This window comes from Panicum virgatum, chromosome 6N, assembly GCF_016808335.1.
Source record: "Panicum virgatum strain AP13 chromosome 6N, P.virgatum_v5, whole genome shotgun sequence".
NCBI classification, from domain to species: Eukaryota; Viridiplantae; Streptophyta; class Magnoliopsida; order Poales; family Poaceae; genus Panicum; species Panicum virgatum.
The window spans coordinates 16,004,327-16,018,452 of NC_053150.1; positions in this window are offsets into that span (position 1 = coordinate 16,004,327).

Consider the following 14,126-nt stretch of genomic DNA (forward strand, 5'->3'; position numbering starts at 1 on the left):
GGCCCATGTTTCCAGGATGCACAATTGGGTTCTTAAGAGCCCACATTTCACCGTTCAACTTTTTCTTAGGAGAAGAACGAGCAGGTTGACGCCGACCATGAAGGGTTTTGGTGAATTATCCCATGGGAGTGACATCTAATGGTAATTTCCTTCAAAAATAGTTCCAGTACTCAGTTTTTTTAAGGACCCCTAATTTAGGGTGGATAGCCGGTTCCTCATGGTCCCAGCACATGACAGCTCGGGTTCTGCAGGGCAAAAGAGCGAATGGTTTGAGCGAGAAAATGAATTTCGGGGCGAAAATAGCTCTCTCGCAGCAAATTGACGGTGCGGCTCGTAAGACCTATTTGGGTACTCAAGTTATCCGAGGACCATGTTTCTAGGATGCATAGGTGGGTTCTTAAGAGCCCACATTTCACCGTTCAACTTTTTCTTAGGAGAAGAACGAGCAGGTTGACGCCGACCATGAAGGGTTTTGGTGATGGCCAGCGCACTTGAGCCGGGATAATTCAGGTGGTTCTACCACATGGTACTCAGGTCATCCGAGGACCATGTTTCCTAGATGCATAGGCAGGTTCTTAAGAAGCCCACATTTCACCGTTCAGCTTTTTCTTAGGAGAAGAACGAGCAGGTTGACACCGACCATGAAGGGTTTTGGTGAATTACGCCCTTGGGAGTGACATCTAACGGTAATTTTCTTCAAAAATAGTTCTTGTACTAAGTTTTTTTGAGGGCCCCTAATTTAGGGTGGGCAGCCGGGTCCTCATGGTCCCAGCACATGACAGCTCAGGATCTGCGGGGCATAAGAGCGAATGGTTTGAGCGAGAAAACGAATTTCGGGGCGAAAATAGCTCTCTCGCAGCAAAATGACGGTGCGGCTCGTAAGACCTATTCGGGTACTCAGGTTATCCGAGGCCCATGTTTCCAGGATGCACAATTGGGTTCTTAAGAGCCCACATTTCACCGTTCAACTTTTTCTTAGGAGAAGAACGAGCAGGTTGACGCCGACCATGAAGGGTTTTGGTGAATTATCCCATGGGAGTGACATCTAACGGTAATTTCCTTCAAAAATAGTTCCAGTACTCAGTTTTTTTAAGGACCCCTAATTTAGGGTGGATAGCCGGTTCCTCATGGTCCCAGCACATGACAGCTCGGGTTCTGCAGGGCAAAAGAGCGAATGGTTTGAGCGAGAAAATGAATTTCGTGGCGAAAATAGCTCTCTCGCAGCAAATTGACGGTGCGGCTCGTAAGACCTATTTGGGTACTCAAGTTATCCGAGGACCATGTTTCTAGGATGCATAGGTGGGTTCTTAAGAGCCCACATTTCACCGTTCAACTTTTTCTTAGGAGAAGAACGAGCAGGTTGACGCCGACCATGAAGGGTTTTGGTGATGGCCAGCGCACTTGAGCCGGGATAATTCAGGTGGTTCTGCCACATGGTACTCAGGTCATCCGAGGACCATGTTTCCTAGATGCATAGGCAGGTTCTTAAGAAGCCCACATTTCACCGTTCAGCTTTTTCTTAGGAGAAGAACGAGCAGGTTGACGCCGACCATGAAGGGTTTTGGTGAATTACGCCCTTGGGAGTGACATCTAACGGTAATTTTCTTCAAAAATAGTTCTTGTACTAAGTTTTTTTGAGGGCCCCTAATTTAGGGTGGGCAGCCGGGTCCTCATGGTCCCAGCACATGACAGCTCAGGATCTGCGGGGCATAAGAGCGAATGGTTTGAGCGAGAAAACGAATTTCGGGGCGAAAATAGCTCTCTCGCAGCAAAATGACGGTGCGGCTCGTAAGACCTATTCGGGTACTCAGGTTATCCGAGGCCCATGTTTCCAGGATGCACAATTGGGTTCTTAAGAGCCCACATTTCACCGTTCAACTTTTTCTTAGGAGAAGAACGAGCAGGTTGACGCCGACCATGAAGGGTTTTGGTGAATTATCCCATGGGAGTGACATCTAACGGTAATTTCCTTCAAAAATAGTTCCAGTACTCAGTTTTTTTAAGGACCCCTAATTTAGGGTGGATAGCCGGTTCCTCATGGTCCCAGCACATGACAGCTCGGGTTCTGCAGGGCAAAAGAGCGAATGGTTTGAGCGAGAAAATGAATTTCGGGGCGAAAATAGCTCTCTCGCAGCAAATTGACGGTGCGGCTCGTAAGACCTATTTGGGTACTCAAGTTATCCGAGGACCATGTTTCTAGGATGCATAGGTGGGTTCTTAAGAGCCCACATTTCACCGTTCAACTTTTTCTTAGGAGAAGAACGAGCAGGTTGACGCCGACCATGAAGGGTTTTGGTGATGGCCAGCGCACTTGAGCCGGGATAATTCAGGTGGTTCTGCCACATGGTACTCAGGTCATCCGAGGACCATGTTTCCTAGATGCATAGGCAGGTTCTTAAGAAGCCCACATTTCACCGTTCAGCTTTTTCTTAGGAGAAGAACGAGCAGGTTGACGCCGACCATGAAGGGTTTTGGTGAATTACGCCCTTGGGAGTGACATCTAACGGTAATTTTCTTCAAAAATAGTTCTTGTACTAAGTTTTTTTGAGGGCCCCTAATTTAGGGTGGGCAGCCGGGTCCTCATGGTCCCAGCACATGACAGCTCAGGATCTGCGGGGCATAAGAGCGAATGGTTTGAGCGAGAAAACGAATTTCGGGGCGAAAATAGCTCTCTCGCAGCAAAATGACGGTGCGGCTCGTAAGACCTATTCGGGTACTCAGGTTATCCGAGGACCATGTTTCCAGGATGCATAGGTGGGTTGTTAAGAGCCCACATTTCACCGTTTAACTTTTTCTTAGGAGAAGAACGAGCAGGTTGATGCCGACCATGAAGGGTTTTGGTGATGGCCAGCGCACTTGAGCCGGGATAATTCAGGTGGTTCTGCCACATGGTACTCAGGTCATCCGAGGACCATGTTTCCTAGATGCATAGGCAGGTTCTTAAGAAGCCCATATTTCACCGTTCAGCTTTTTCTTAGGAGAAGAACGAGCAGGTTGACGCCGACCATGAAGGGTTTTGGTGAATTACGCCCTTGGGAGTGACATCTAACGGTAATTTTCTTCAAAAATAGTTCTTGTACTAAGTTTTTTTGAGGGCCCCTAATTTAGGGTGGGCAGCCGGGTCCTCATGGTCCCAGCACATGACAGCTCAGGATCTGCGGGGCGTAAGAGCGAATGGTTTGAGCGAGAAAACGAATTTCGGGGCGAAAATAGCTCTCTCGCAGCAAAATGACGGTGCGGCTCGTAAGACCTATTCGGGTACTCAGGTTATCCGAGGACCATGTTTCCAGGATGCATAGGTGGGTTGTTAAGAGCCCACATTTCACCGTTTAACTTTTTCTTAGGAGAAGAACGAGCAGGTTGATGCCGACCATGAAGGGTTTTGGTGATGGCCAGCGCACTTGAGCCGGGATAATTCAGGTGGTTCTGCCACATGGTACTCAGGTCATCCGAGGACCATGTTTCCTAGATGCATAGGCAGGTTCTTAAGAAGCCCACATTTCACCGTTCAGCTTTTTCTTAGGAGAAGAACGAGCAGGTTGACGCCGACCATGAAGGGTTTTGGTGAATTACGCCCTTGGGAGTGACATCTAACGGTAATTTTCTTCAAAAATAGTTCTTGTACTAAGTTTTTTTGAGGGCCCCTAATTTAGGGTGGGCAGCCGGGTCCTCAGGGTCCCAGCACATGACAGCTCAGGATCTGCGGGGCATAAGAGCGAATGGTTTGAGCGAGAAAACGAATTTCAGGGCGAAAATAGCTCTCTCGCAGCAAAATGACGGTGCGGCTCGTAAGACCTATTCGGGTACTCAGGTTATCCGAGGACCATGTTTCCAGGATGCATAGGTGGGTTGTTAAGAGCCCACATTTCACCGTTCAACTTTTTCTTTGGAGAAGAACGAGCAGGTTGATGCCGACCATGAAGGGTTTTGGTGATGGCCAGCGCACTTGAGCCGGGATAATTCAGGTGGTTCTGCCACATGGTACTCAGGTCATCCGAGGACCATGTTTCCTAGATGCATAGGCAGGTTCTTAAGAAGCCCACATTTCACTGTTTAGCTTTTTCTTAGGAGAAGAATGAGCAGGTTGACGCCGACCATGAAGGGTTTTGGTGAATTACGCCCTTGGGAGTGACATCTAACGGTAATTTTCTTCAAAAATAGTTCTTGTACTAAGTTTTTTTGAGGGCCCCTAATTTAGGGTGGGCAGCCGGGTCCTCATGGTCCCAGCACATGATAGCTCAGGATCTGCGGGGCATAAGAGCGAATGGTTTGAGCGAGAAAATGAATTTCGGGGCGAAAATAGCTCTCTCGCAGCAAAATGACGGTGCGGCTCGTAAGACCTATTCGGGTACTCAGGTTATCCGAGGACCATGTTTCCAGGATGCATAGGTGGGTTGTTAAGAGCCCACATTTCACCGTTCAACTTTTTCTTAGGAGAAGAACGAGCAGGTTGATGCCGACCATGAAGGGTTTTGGTGATGGCCAGCGCACTTGAGCCGGGATAATTCAGGTGGTTCTGCCACATGGTACTCAGGTCATCCGAGGACCATGTTTCCTAGATGCATAGGCAGGTTCTTAAGAAGCCCACATTTCACCGTTCAGCTTTTTCTTAGGAGAAGAACGAGCAGGTTGACGCCGACCATGAAGGGTTTTGGTGAATTACGCCCATGGGAGTGACATCTAACTGTAATTTTCTTCAAAAATAGTTCTTGTACTAAGTTTTTTTGAGGGCCCCTAATTTAGGGTGGGCAGCCGGGTCCTCATGGTCCCAGCACATGACAGCTCAGGATCTGCGGGGCATAAGAGCGAATGGTTTGAGCAAGAAAACGAATTTCGGGGCGAAAATAGCTCTCTCGCAGCAAAATGACGGTGCGGCTCGTAAGACCTATTCGGGTACTCAGGTTATCCGAGGACCATGTTTCCAGGATGCACAATCGGGTTCTTAAGAGCCCACATTTCACCATTCAACTTTTTCTTTGGAGAAGAACGAGCAGGTTGACGCCGATCATGAAGGGTTTTGGTGAATTATCGCATGGGAGTGACATCTAACGGTAATTTCCTTCAAAAATAGTTCCAGTACTCAGTTTTTTTGAGGACCCCTAATTTAGGGTGGGCTGCCGGTTCCTCATGGTCCCAGCACGTGACAGCTCGGGATCTGCAGGGCATAAGTGCGAATGGTTTGAGCGAGAAAATGAATTTTGGGGCGAAAATAGCTCTCTCGCAGCAAATTGACGGTGCGGCTCGTAAGACCTATTCGGGTACTCAGGTTTCCCGAGGACCATGTTTCCTAGATGCATAGGCAGGTTCTTAAGAGCCCACATTTCACCGTTCAATTTTTTCTTAAGAGAAGAACAAACAGGTTAACACCGACCATGAAGGGTTTTGGTGAATTAGCCCCTTGGGAGTGACATCTAACGGTAATTTTCTTCAAAAATAGTTCCAGTACTCAGTTTTTTTGAGGTTCCCTGATTTAGGGTCGGAAGCCGAGTCCTCATGGTCCCAGAACACGATAGCTCAGGATCTGCAAGTCATAAGAGTGAATGGTTTGAGCGAGAAATGCATTTCGGGGCGAAAATAGCTCTGTCGCAGCAAATTGACGGTGCGGCTCGCAAGACCTATTCGGGAACTCAGGTTATCCGAGGACCTTGTTTCCTGGATATGTAGGCAGGTTCTTAAGAAGCCCACATTTCACAGTTCAACTTTTTCTTAGGAGAAGAACGAACAGGTTAACACCGACAATGAAGGGTTTTCGTGAATTAGCCCCTTGGGAGTGACATCTAATGGTAATTTCCTTCAAAAATTGTTGCAGTACTTAGTTTTTTTGAGGGTCCCTGATTTAGGATCGGCAGCCGGGTCCTCATGGTCCTAGCACATGACAGCTCAGGATCTGCAGGGCATAAGAGCGAATGGTTTGGGCGAGAAATTGAATTTCGGTGCGAAAACAGCTCTCTCGCAGCAAATTGACGGTGCGGCTCGTAAGACCTATTCGGGTACTCAGGTTATCCAAGGACCATGTTTCCTGGATGCATAGGTGGGTTCTTAAGAGCCCACATTTCACCGTTCAACTTTTTCTTAGCAGAAGAACTAGCAGGTTGACGCCGACCATGAAGGGTTTTGGTGAATTACGCCCTTGGGAGTGACATCTAACGGTAATTTTCTTCAAAAATAGTTCTTGTACTCAGTTTTTTTGCGGGCCCCTAATTTAGGGTGGGCAGCCGGGTCCTCATGGTCCCAGCACATGACAGCTCAAGATCTGCAAGGCATATGAGCGAATGGTTTGAGCAAGAAAACAAATTTCGAGGCGAAAATAGCTCTCTCGCAGCAAATGACGGTGCGGCTCGTAAGACCTATTCAGGTACTCAGGTTATCCGAGGACCATATTTCCAGGATGCATAGGCGGGTTCTTAAGAGCCCACATTTCACCGTTCAACTTTTTCTTAGGAGAAGAACGAGCAGGTTGACGCCGACCATGAAGGGTTTTGGTGAATTACGCCCTTGGGAGTGACATCTAACAGTAATTTCCTTCAAAAACTGTTCCCGTACTTAGTTTTTTGAGGGCCCCTAATTTAGGGTGGGCAGCCGGTTCCTCATGGTCCCAGCACATGACAGCTTAGGTCTGCAGTGCATAAGAGCGAATGGTTTGAGCGAGAAATGAATTTCGGGGCGAAAATAGCTCTCTCGCAGCAAATTGACGGTGCGGCTCGCAAGACCTATTCGGGAACTCAGGTTATCCGAGGACCATGTTTCCTGGATGCGTAGGCAGGTTCTTAAGAAGCCCACATTTCACAGTTCAACTTTTTCTTAGGAGAAGAACGAACAGGTTAACACCGACAATGAAGGGTTTTCATGAATTAGCCCCTTGGGAGTGACATCTAATGGTAATTTCCTTCAAAAATAGTTCCAGTACTTAGTTTTTTTGAGGGTCCCTGATTTAGGATCGGCAGCCGGGTCCTCATGGTCCTAGCACATGACAGCTCAGGATCTGCAGGGCATAAGAGCGAATGGTTTGAGCGAGAAAACGAATTTCGGGGCGAAAATAGCTCTCTCGCAGCAAATTGACGGTGCGGCTCGTAAGACCTATTTGGGTACTCAAGTTATCCGAGGACTATGTTTCCAGGATGCATAGGTGGGTTCTTAAGAGCCCACATTTCACCGTTCAATTTTTTCTTAAGAGAAGAAAAAACTGGTTAACACCGACCATGAAGGGTTTTGGTGAATTAGCCCCTTGGGAGTGACATCTAACGGTAATTTTCTTCAAAAATAGTTCCAGTACTCAGTTTTTTTGAGGTTCCCTGATTTAGGGTTGGAAGCCGAGTCCTCATGGTCCCAGAACACGATAGCTCAGGATCTGCAGGTCATAAGAGTGAATGGTTTGAGCGAGAAATGAATTTCGGGGCGAAAATAGCTCTGTCGCAGCAAATTGATGGTGCGGCTCGCAAGACCTATTCGGGAACTCAGGTTATCCGAGGACCATGTTTCCTAGATACGTAGGCAGGTTCTTAAGAAGCCCACATTTCATAGTTCAACTTTTTCTTAGGAGAAGAACGAATAGGTTAACACCGACAATGAAGGGTTTTCGTGAATTAGCCCCTTGGGAGTGACATCTAATGGTAATTTCCTTCAAAAATTGTTCCAGTACTTAGTTTTTTTGAGAGTCCCTGATTTAGGATTGGCAGCCGGGTCCTCATGGTCCTAGCACATGACAGCTCAGGACCTGCAGGGCATAAGAGCGAATGGTTTGGGCGAGAAAATGAATTTCGGTGCGAAAACAGCTCTCTCGCAGCAAATTGACGGTGCGGCTCGTAAGACCTATTCGGGTACTCAGGTTATCCAAGGACCAAGTTTCCTGGATGCATAGGTGGGATCTTAAGAGCCCACATTTCACCGTTCAACTTTTTCTTAGCAGAAGAACTAGCAGGTTGACGCCGACCATGAAGGGTTTTGGTGAATTACGCCCTTGGGAGTGACATCTAACGGTAATTTTCTTCAAAAATAGTTCTTGTACTCAGTTTTTTTGTGGGCCCCTAATTTAGGGTGGGCAGCCAGGTCCTCATGGTCCCAGCACATGATAGCTCAAGATCTGCAAGGCATATGAGCGAATGGTTTGAGCAAGAAAACAAATTTCGAGGCGAAAATAGCTCTCTCACAGCAAAATGACGGTGCGGCTCGTAAGACCTATTCGGGAACTCAGGTTATCCGAGGACCATGTTTCCTGGATGTGTAGGCAGGTTCTTAAGAAGCCTACATTTCACAGTTCAACTTTTTCTTAGGAGAAGAACGAACAGGTTAACACCGACAATGAAGGTTTTTCATGAATTAGCCCCTTGGGAGTGACATCTAATGGTAATTTCCTTCAAAAATAGTTCCAGTACTTAGTTTTTTTGAGGGTCCCTGATTTAGGATCGGCAGCCGGGTCCTCATGGTCCTAGCACATGACAGCTCAGGATCTGCAGGGCATAAGAGCGAATGGTTTGAGCGAGAAAACGAATTTCGGGGCGAAAATAGCTCTCTCGCAGCAAATTGACGGTGCGGCTCGTAAGACCTATTTGGGTACTCAATTTATCCGAGGACTATATTTCCAGGATGCATAGGTGGGTTCTTAAGAGCCCACATTTCACCGTTCAACTTTTTCTTAGGAGAAGAACGAGCAGGTTGACGCCGACCATGAAGGGTTTTCGTGAATTAGGCCCTTGGGAGTGACATCTAATGGTAATTTCCTTCAAAAATAGTTCCAGTACTCCGTTTTTTTGAGGGCCCCTGATTTAGGATGGGCAGCCGGGTCCTCATGGTCGTAGCACATGACAGCTCAGGATCTGCAGGGCATAAGAGCGAATGGTTTGAGCGAGAAAATGAATTTCGGTGCGAAAACAGCTCTCTCGCAGCAAATTGACGGTGCGGCTCGTAGGACCTATTCGGGTACTCAAGTTATCCAAGGACCATGTTTCCTTGATGTATAGGCAGGTTCTTAAGAGCCCACATTTCACCGTTCAACTTTTTCTTAGGAGAAGAACAAGCAGGTTGACGCCGACCATGAAGTGTTTTGGTGAATTACACCCTTGGGAGTGACATCTAAAGGTAATTTTCTTCAAAAATAGTTCTAGTACCACTGTTCGCCTAAACGGTTATTTAGCCCGTTTACACACCATTTAAATGCTAAACAGTGGCACACTATTTTTGTTTAATCCGTTATTTTGACCGTTTAAACGGTCGTTTTGCCCGTTTAAACACCCATTTTGCCTGAATAATGGGCTAAACGCAAGGTGACCGACTGTTTACCGTTTAGCGTTTAGGATAACACTTTGCAATACTCAGTTTTTTTAAGGGCCCCTGATTTAGGGTGGGCAGCCGGCTCCTCATGGTCCTAGCACATGACAGCTCAGGATCTGCAGGGCATAAGAGCGAATGGTTTGAGCGAGAAAACGAATTTCGGGGCGAAAATAGCTCTCTCGCAGCATAATGACGGTGCGGCTCGTAAGACCTATTCGGGTACTCAGGTTATCCGAGGACCATGTTTCCAGGATGCACAATCGGGTTCTTAAGAGCCCACATTTCACCGTTCAACTTTTTCTTAGGAGAAGAACGAACAGGTTGACGCCGATCATGAAGGGTTTTGGTGAATTATCGCATGGGAGTGACATCTAACGGTAATTTCCTTCAAAAATAGTTCCAGTACTCAGTTTTTTTGAGGACCCCTAATTTAGGGTGGGCTGCCGGTTCCTCATGGTCCCAGCACATGACAGCTTAGGTCTGCAGTGCATAAGAGCGAATGGTTTGAGCGAGAAATGAATTTCGGGGCGAAAATAGCTCTCTCGCAGCAAATTGACGGTGCGGCTCGCAAGACCTATTCGGGAACTCAGGTTATCCGAGGACCATGTTTCCTGGATGCGTAGGCAGGTTCTTAAGAAGCCCACATTTCACAGTTCAACTTTTTCTTAGGAGAAGAACGAACAGGTTAACACCGACAATGAAGGGTTTTCATGAATTAGCCCCTTGGGAGTGACATCTAATGGTAATTTCCTTCAAAAATAGTTCCAGTACTTAGTTTTTTTGAGGGTCCCTGATTTAGGATCGGCAGCCGGGTCCTCATGGTCCTAGCACATGACAGCTCAGGATCTGCAGGGCATAAGAGCGAATGGTTTGAGCGAGAAAACGAATTTCGGGGCGAAAATAGCTCTCTCGCAGCAAATTGACGGTGCGGCTCGTAAGACCTATTTGGGTACTCAAGTTATCCGAGGACTATGTTTCCAGGATGCATAGGTGGGTTCTTAAGAGCCCACATTTCACCGTTCAATTTTTTCTTATGAGAAGAAAAAACAGGTTAACACCGACCATGAAGGGTTTTGGTGAATTAGCCCCTTGGGAGTGACATCTAACGGTAATTTTCTTCAAAAATAGTTCCAGTACTCAGTTTTTTTGAGGTTCCCTGATTTAGGGTTGGAAGCCGAGTCCTCATGGTCCCAGAACACGATAGCTCAGGATCTGCAGGTCATAAGAGTGAATGGTTTGAGCGAGAAATGAATTTCGGGGCGAAAATAGCTTTGTCGCAGCAAATTGATGGTGCGGCTCGCAAGACCTATTCGGGAACTCAGGTTATCCGAGGACCATGTTTCCTAGATACGTAGGCAGGTTCTTAAGAAGCCCACATTTCATAGTTGATCTTTTTCTTAGGAGAAGAACGAATAGGTTAACACCGACAATGAAGGGTTTTCGTGAATTAGCCCCTTGGGAGTGACATCTAATGGTAATTTCCTTCAAAAATTGTTCCAGTACTTAGTTTTTTTGAGGGTCCCTGATTAGGATCGGCAGCCGAGTCCTCATGGTCCTAGCACATGACAGCTCAGGATCTGCAGGGCATAAGAGCGAATGGTTTGAGCGAGAAAACGAATTTCGGGGCGAAAATAGCTCTCTCGCAGCAAATTGACGGTGCGGCTCGTAAGACCTATTTGGGTACTCAAGTTATCCGAGGACTATGTTTCCAGGATGCATATGTGGGTTCTTAAGAGCCCACATTTCACAGTTCAACTTTTTCTTAGGAGAAGAACGAGCAGGTTGACGCCGACCATGAAGGGTTTTCGTGAATTAGGCCCTTGGGAGTGACATCTAATGGTAATTTCCTTCAAAAATAGTTCCAGTACTCCGTTTTTTTGAGGGCCCCTGATTTAGGATGGGCGGCCGGGTCCTCATGGTCCTAGCACATGACAGCTCAGGATCTGCAGGGCATAAGAGCTAATGGTTTGAGCGAGAAAATGAATTTCGGTGCGAAAACAGCTCTCTCGCAGCAAATTGACGGTGCGGCTCGTAGGACCTATTCGGGTACTCAAGTTATCCAAGGACCATGTTTCCTTGATGTATAGGCAGGTTCTTAAGAGCCCACATTTCACAGTTCAACTTTTTCTTAGGAGAAGAACGAGCAGGTTGACGCCGACCATGAAGTGTTTTGGTGAATTACACCCTTGGGAGTGACATCTAACGATAATTTTCTTCAAAAATAGTTCTAGTACCACTGTTCGCCTAAACGGTTATTTAGCCCGTTTACACACCATTTAAATGCTAAACAGTGGCACACTGTTTCCGTTTAATCTGTTATTTTGACCGTTTAAACGGTCGTTTTGCCCGTTTAAACACCCATTTTGCCTGAATAATGGGCTAAACGGAAGGTGACCGACTGTTTACCGTTTAGCGTTTAGGATAACACTTTGCAATACTCAGTTTTTTTAAGGGCCCCTGATTTAGGGTGGGCAGCCGGCTCCTCATGGTCCTAGCACATGACAGCTCAGGATCTGCAGGGCATAAGAGCGAATGGTTTGAGCGAGAAAATGAATTTTGGGGCGAAAATAGCTCTCTCGCAGCAAATTGACGGTGCGGCTCGTAAGATCTATTCGGGTACTCAGGTTTTCCGAGGACCATGTTTCCTGGATGCGTAGGCGGGTTCTTAAGAGCCCACATTTCACCGTTCAACTTTTTCTTAGGAGAAGAACGAATAGGTTGACGCCGACCATGAAGGGTTTTGGTGAATTATCCCATGGGAGTGACATCTAACGGTAATTTCCTTCAAAAATAGTTCCAGTACTCAGTTTTTTTGAGGGCCCCTGATTTAGGATGGGCAGCCGGGTCCTCATGGTCCTAGCACATGATAGCTCAGGATCTGCATGGCATAAGAGCGAATGGTTTGAGCGAGAAAACAAATTTCGGGGCGAAAATAGCTCTCTCGCAGCAAATTGACGGTGCGGCTCCTAAGACCTATTCGGGTAGTCAGGTTATCTGAGGACCATGTTTCTAGGATGCATAGGCGGGTTCTTAAGAGCCCACATTTCACTGTTCAACTTTTTCTTAGAAGAAGAACGAGCAGGTTGACGCCGACCATGAAGGGTTTTGGTGAATTACGCCCTTGGGAGTGACATCTAACGGTAATTTCCTTCAAAAATAGTTTCAGTACTCAGTTTTTTTGAGGGCCCCTAATTTAGGGTGGACAACCGAATCCTCATGGTCCCAGCACATGATAGCTCAGGATCTGCAGGGCATAAAAGCGAATGGTTTGAGCGAGAAAACAAATTTCGGTGCGAAAATAGCTCTCTCGCAGAAAATTGACGGTGCGGCTCGTAAGACCTATTCGGGTACTTAGGTTTTCCGAGGACCATGTTTCCTGGATGTGTAGGCAGGTTGTTAAGAGCCCACATTTCACAGTTCAACTTTTTCTTAGCAAAAGAACGAACAGGTTAACACCGACCATGAAGGGTTTTCGTGAATTAGGCCCTTGGGAGTGACATCTAATGGTAATTTCCTTCAAAAATAGTTCTAGTACTCAGTTTTTTTGAGGGCCCTGATTTAGGATGGTCAGCCGGGTCCTCATGGTCCTAACACATGACATCTTAGGATCTGCAGGGCATAAGAGCGAATGGCTTGAGCGAGAAAACGAATTTCGGGGCGAAAATAGCTCTCTCGCAGCAAATTGACGGTGCGGCTCGTAAGACCTATTCGGGTACACAAGTTATCCAGGGACCGTGTTTCCTGGATGCGTAGGCGGGTTCTTAAGAGCCCAATTTTCACCATTCAACTTTTTCTTAGGAGAAGAACGAGCAGGTTGACGCCAACCATGAAGTGTTTTGGTGAATTACACCCTTGGGAGTGACATCAAACGGTAATTTTCTTCAAAAATAGTTCTAGTACCATTGTTCGCATAAACGGTCATTTAGCCCATTTACACACCATTTAAATGCTAAATAGTGGCACACTGTTTCCGTTTAATCCGTTATTTTGCCCGTTTAAACGGCCATTTTGCCCGTTTAAACACCCGTTTTGCCCGAATAATGGGCTAAACGGAAGGTGACCGACTGTTTACCGTTTAGCATTTAGGATAACACTGTCCAGTACTCAGTTTTTTTGAGGGCCCCTAATTTAGGGTGGGCAGCCGGGTCCTCATGGTCCTAGCACATGACAGCTCAGGATCTGCAGGGCATAAGAGCGAATGGTTTGAGCGAGAAAATGAATTTTGGGACGAAAATAGCTCTCTCGCAACATATTGACGGTGCGGCTCGTAAGACCTATTTGGGTACTCAGGTTTTCCGAGGACCATGTTTCCTGGATGTGTAGGCGGGTTCTTAAGAGCCCACATTTCACCATTCAACTTTTTCTTAGGAGAAGAACGATTAGGTTAAGAACGACCATGAAGGGTTTTGGTGAATTAGGCCCTTGGGAGTAACATCTTACGGTAATTTCCTTCAAAAATAGTTCTAGTACTCAGTTTTTTTGAGGGCCCCTGATTTAGGATGGGCAGCCAGGTCCTCATGGTCCTAGCACATGATAGCTCAGGATTTGCAGGGCATAAGAGCGAATGGTTTGAGCGAGATAACGAATTTCGGGGCGAAAATAGCTCTCTCGCAGCAAATTGATGGTGCGGCTCCTAAGACATATTCGGGTACTCAGGTTATCTGAGGACCATGTTTCTAGGATGCATAGGCGTGTTCTTAATAGCCCACATTTCACTGTTCAACTTTTTCTTAGGACAAGAACGAGCAGGTTGACGCCGACCATGAAGCGTTTTGGTGAATTACGCCCTTGGGAGTGACATCTAACGGTAATTTCCTTCAAAAATAGTTCCAGTACTCAGTTTTTTTGAGGGCCCCTAG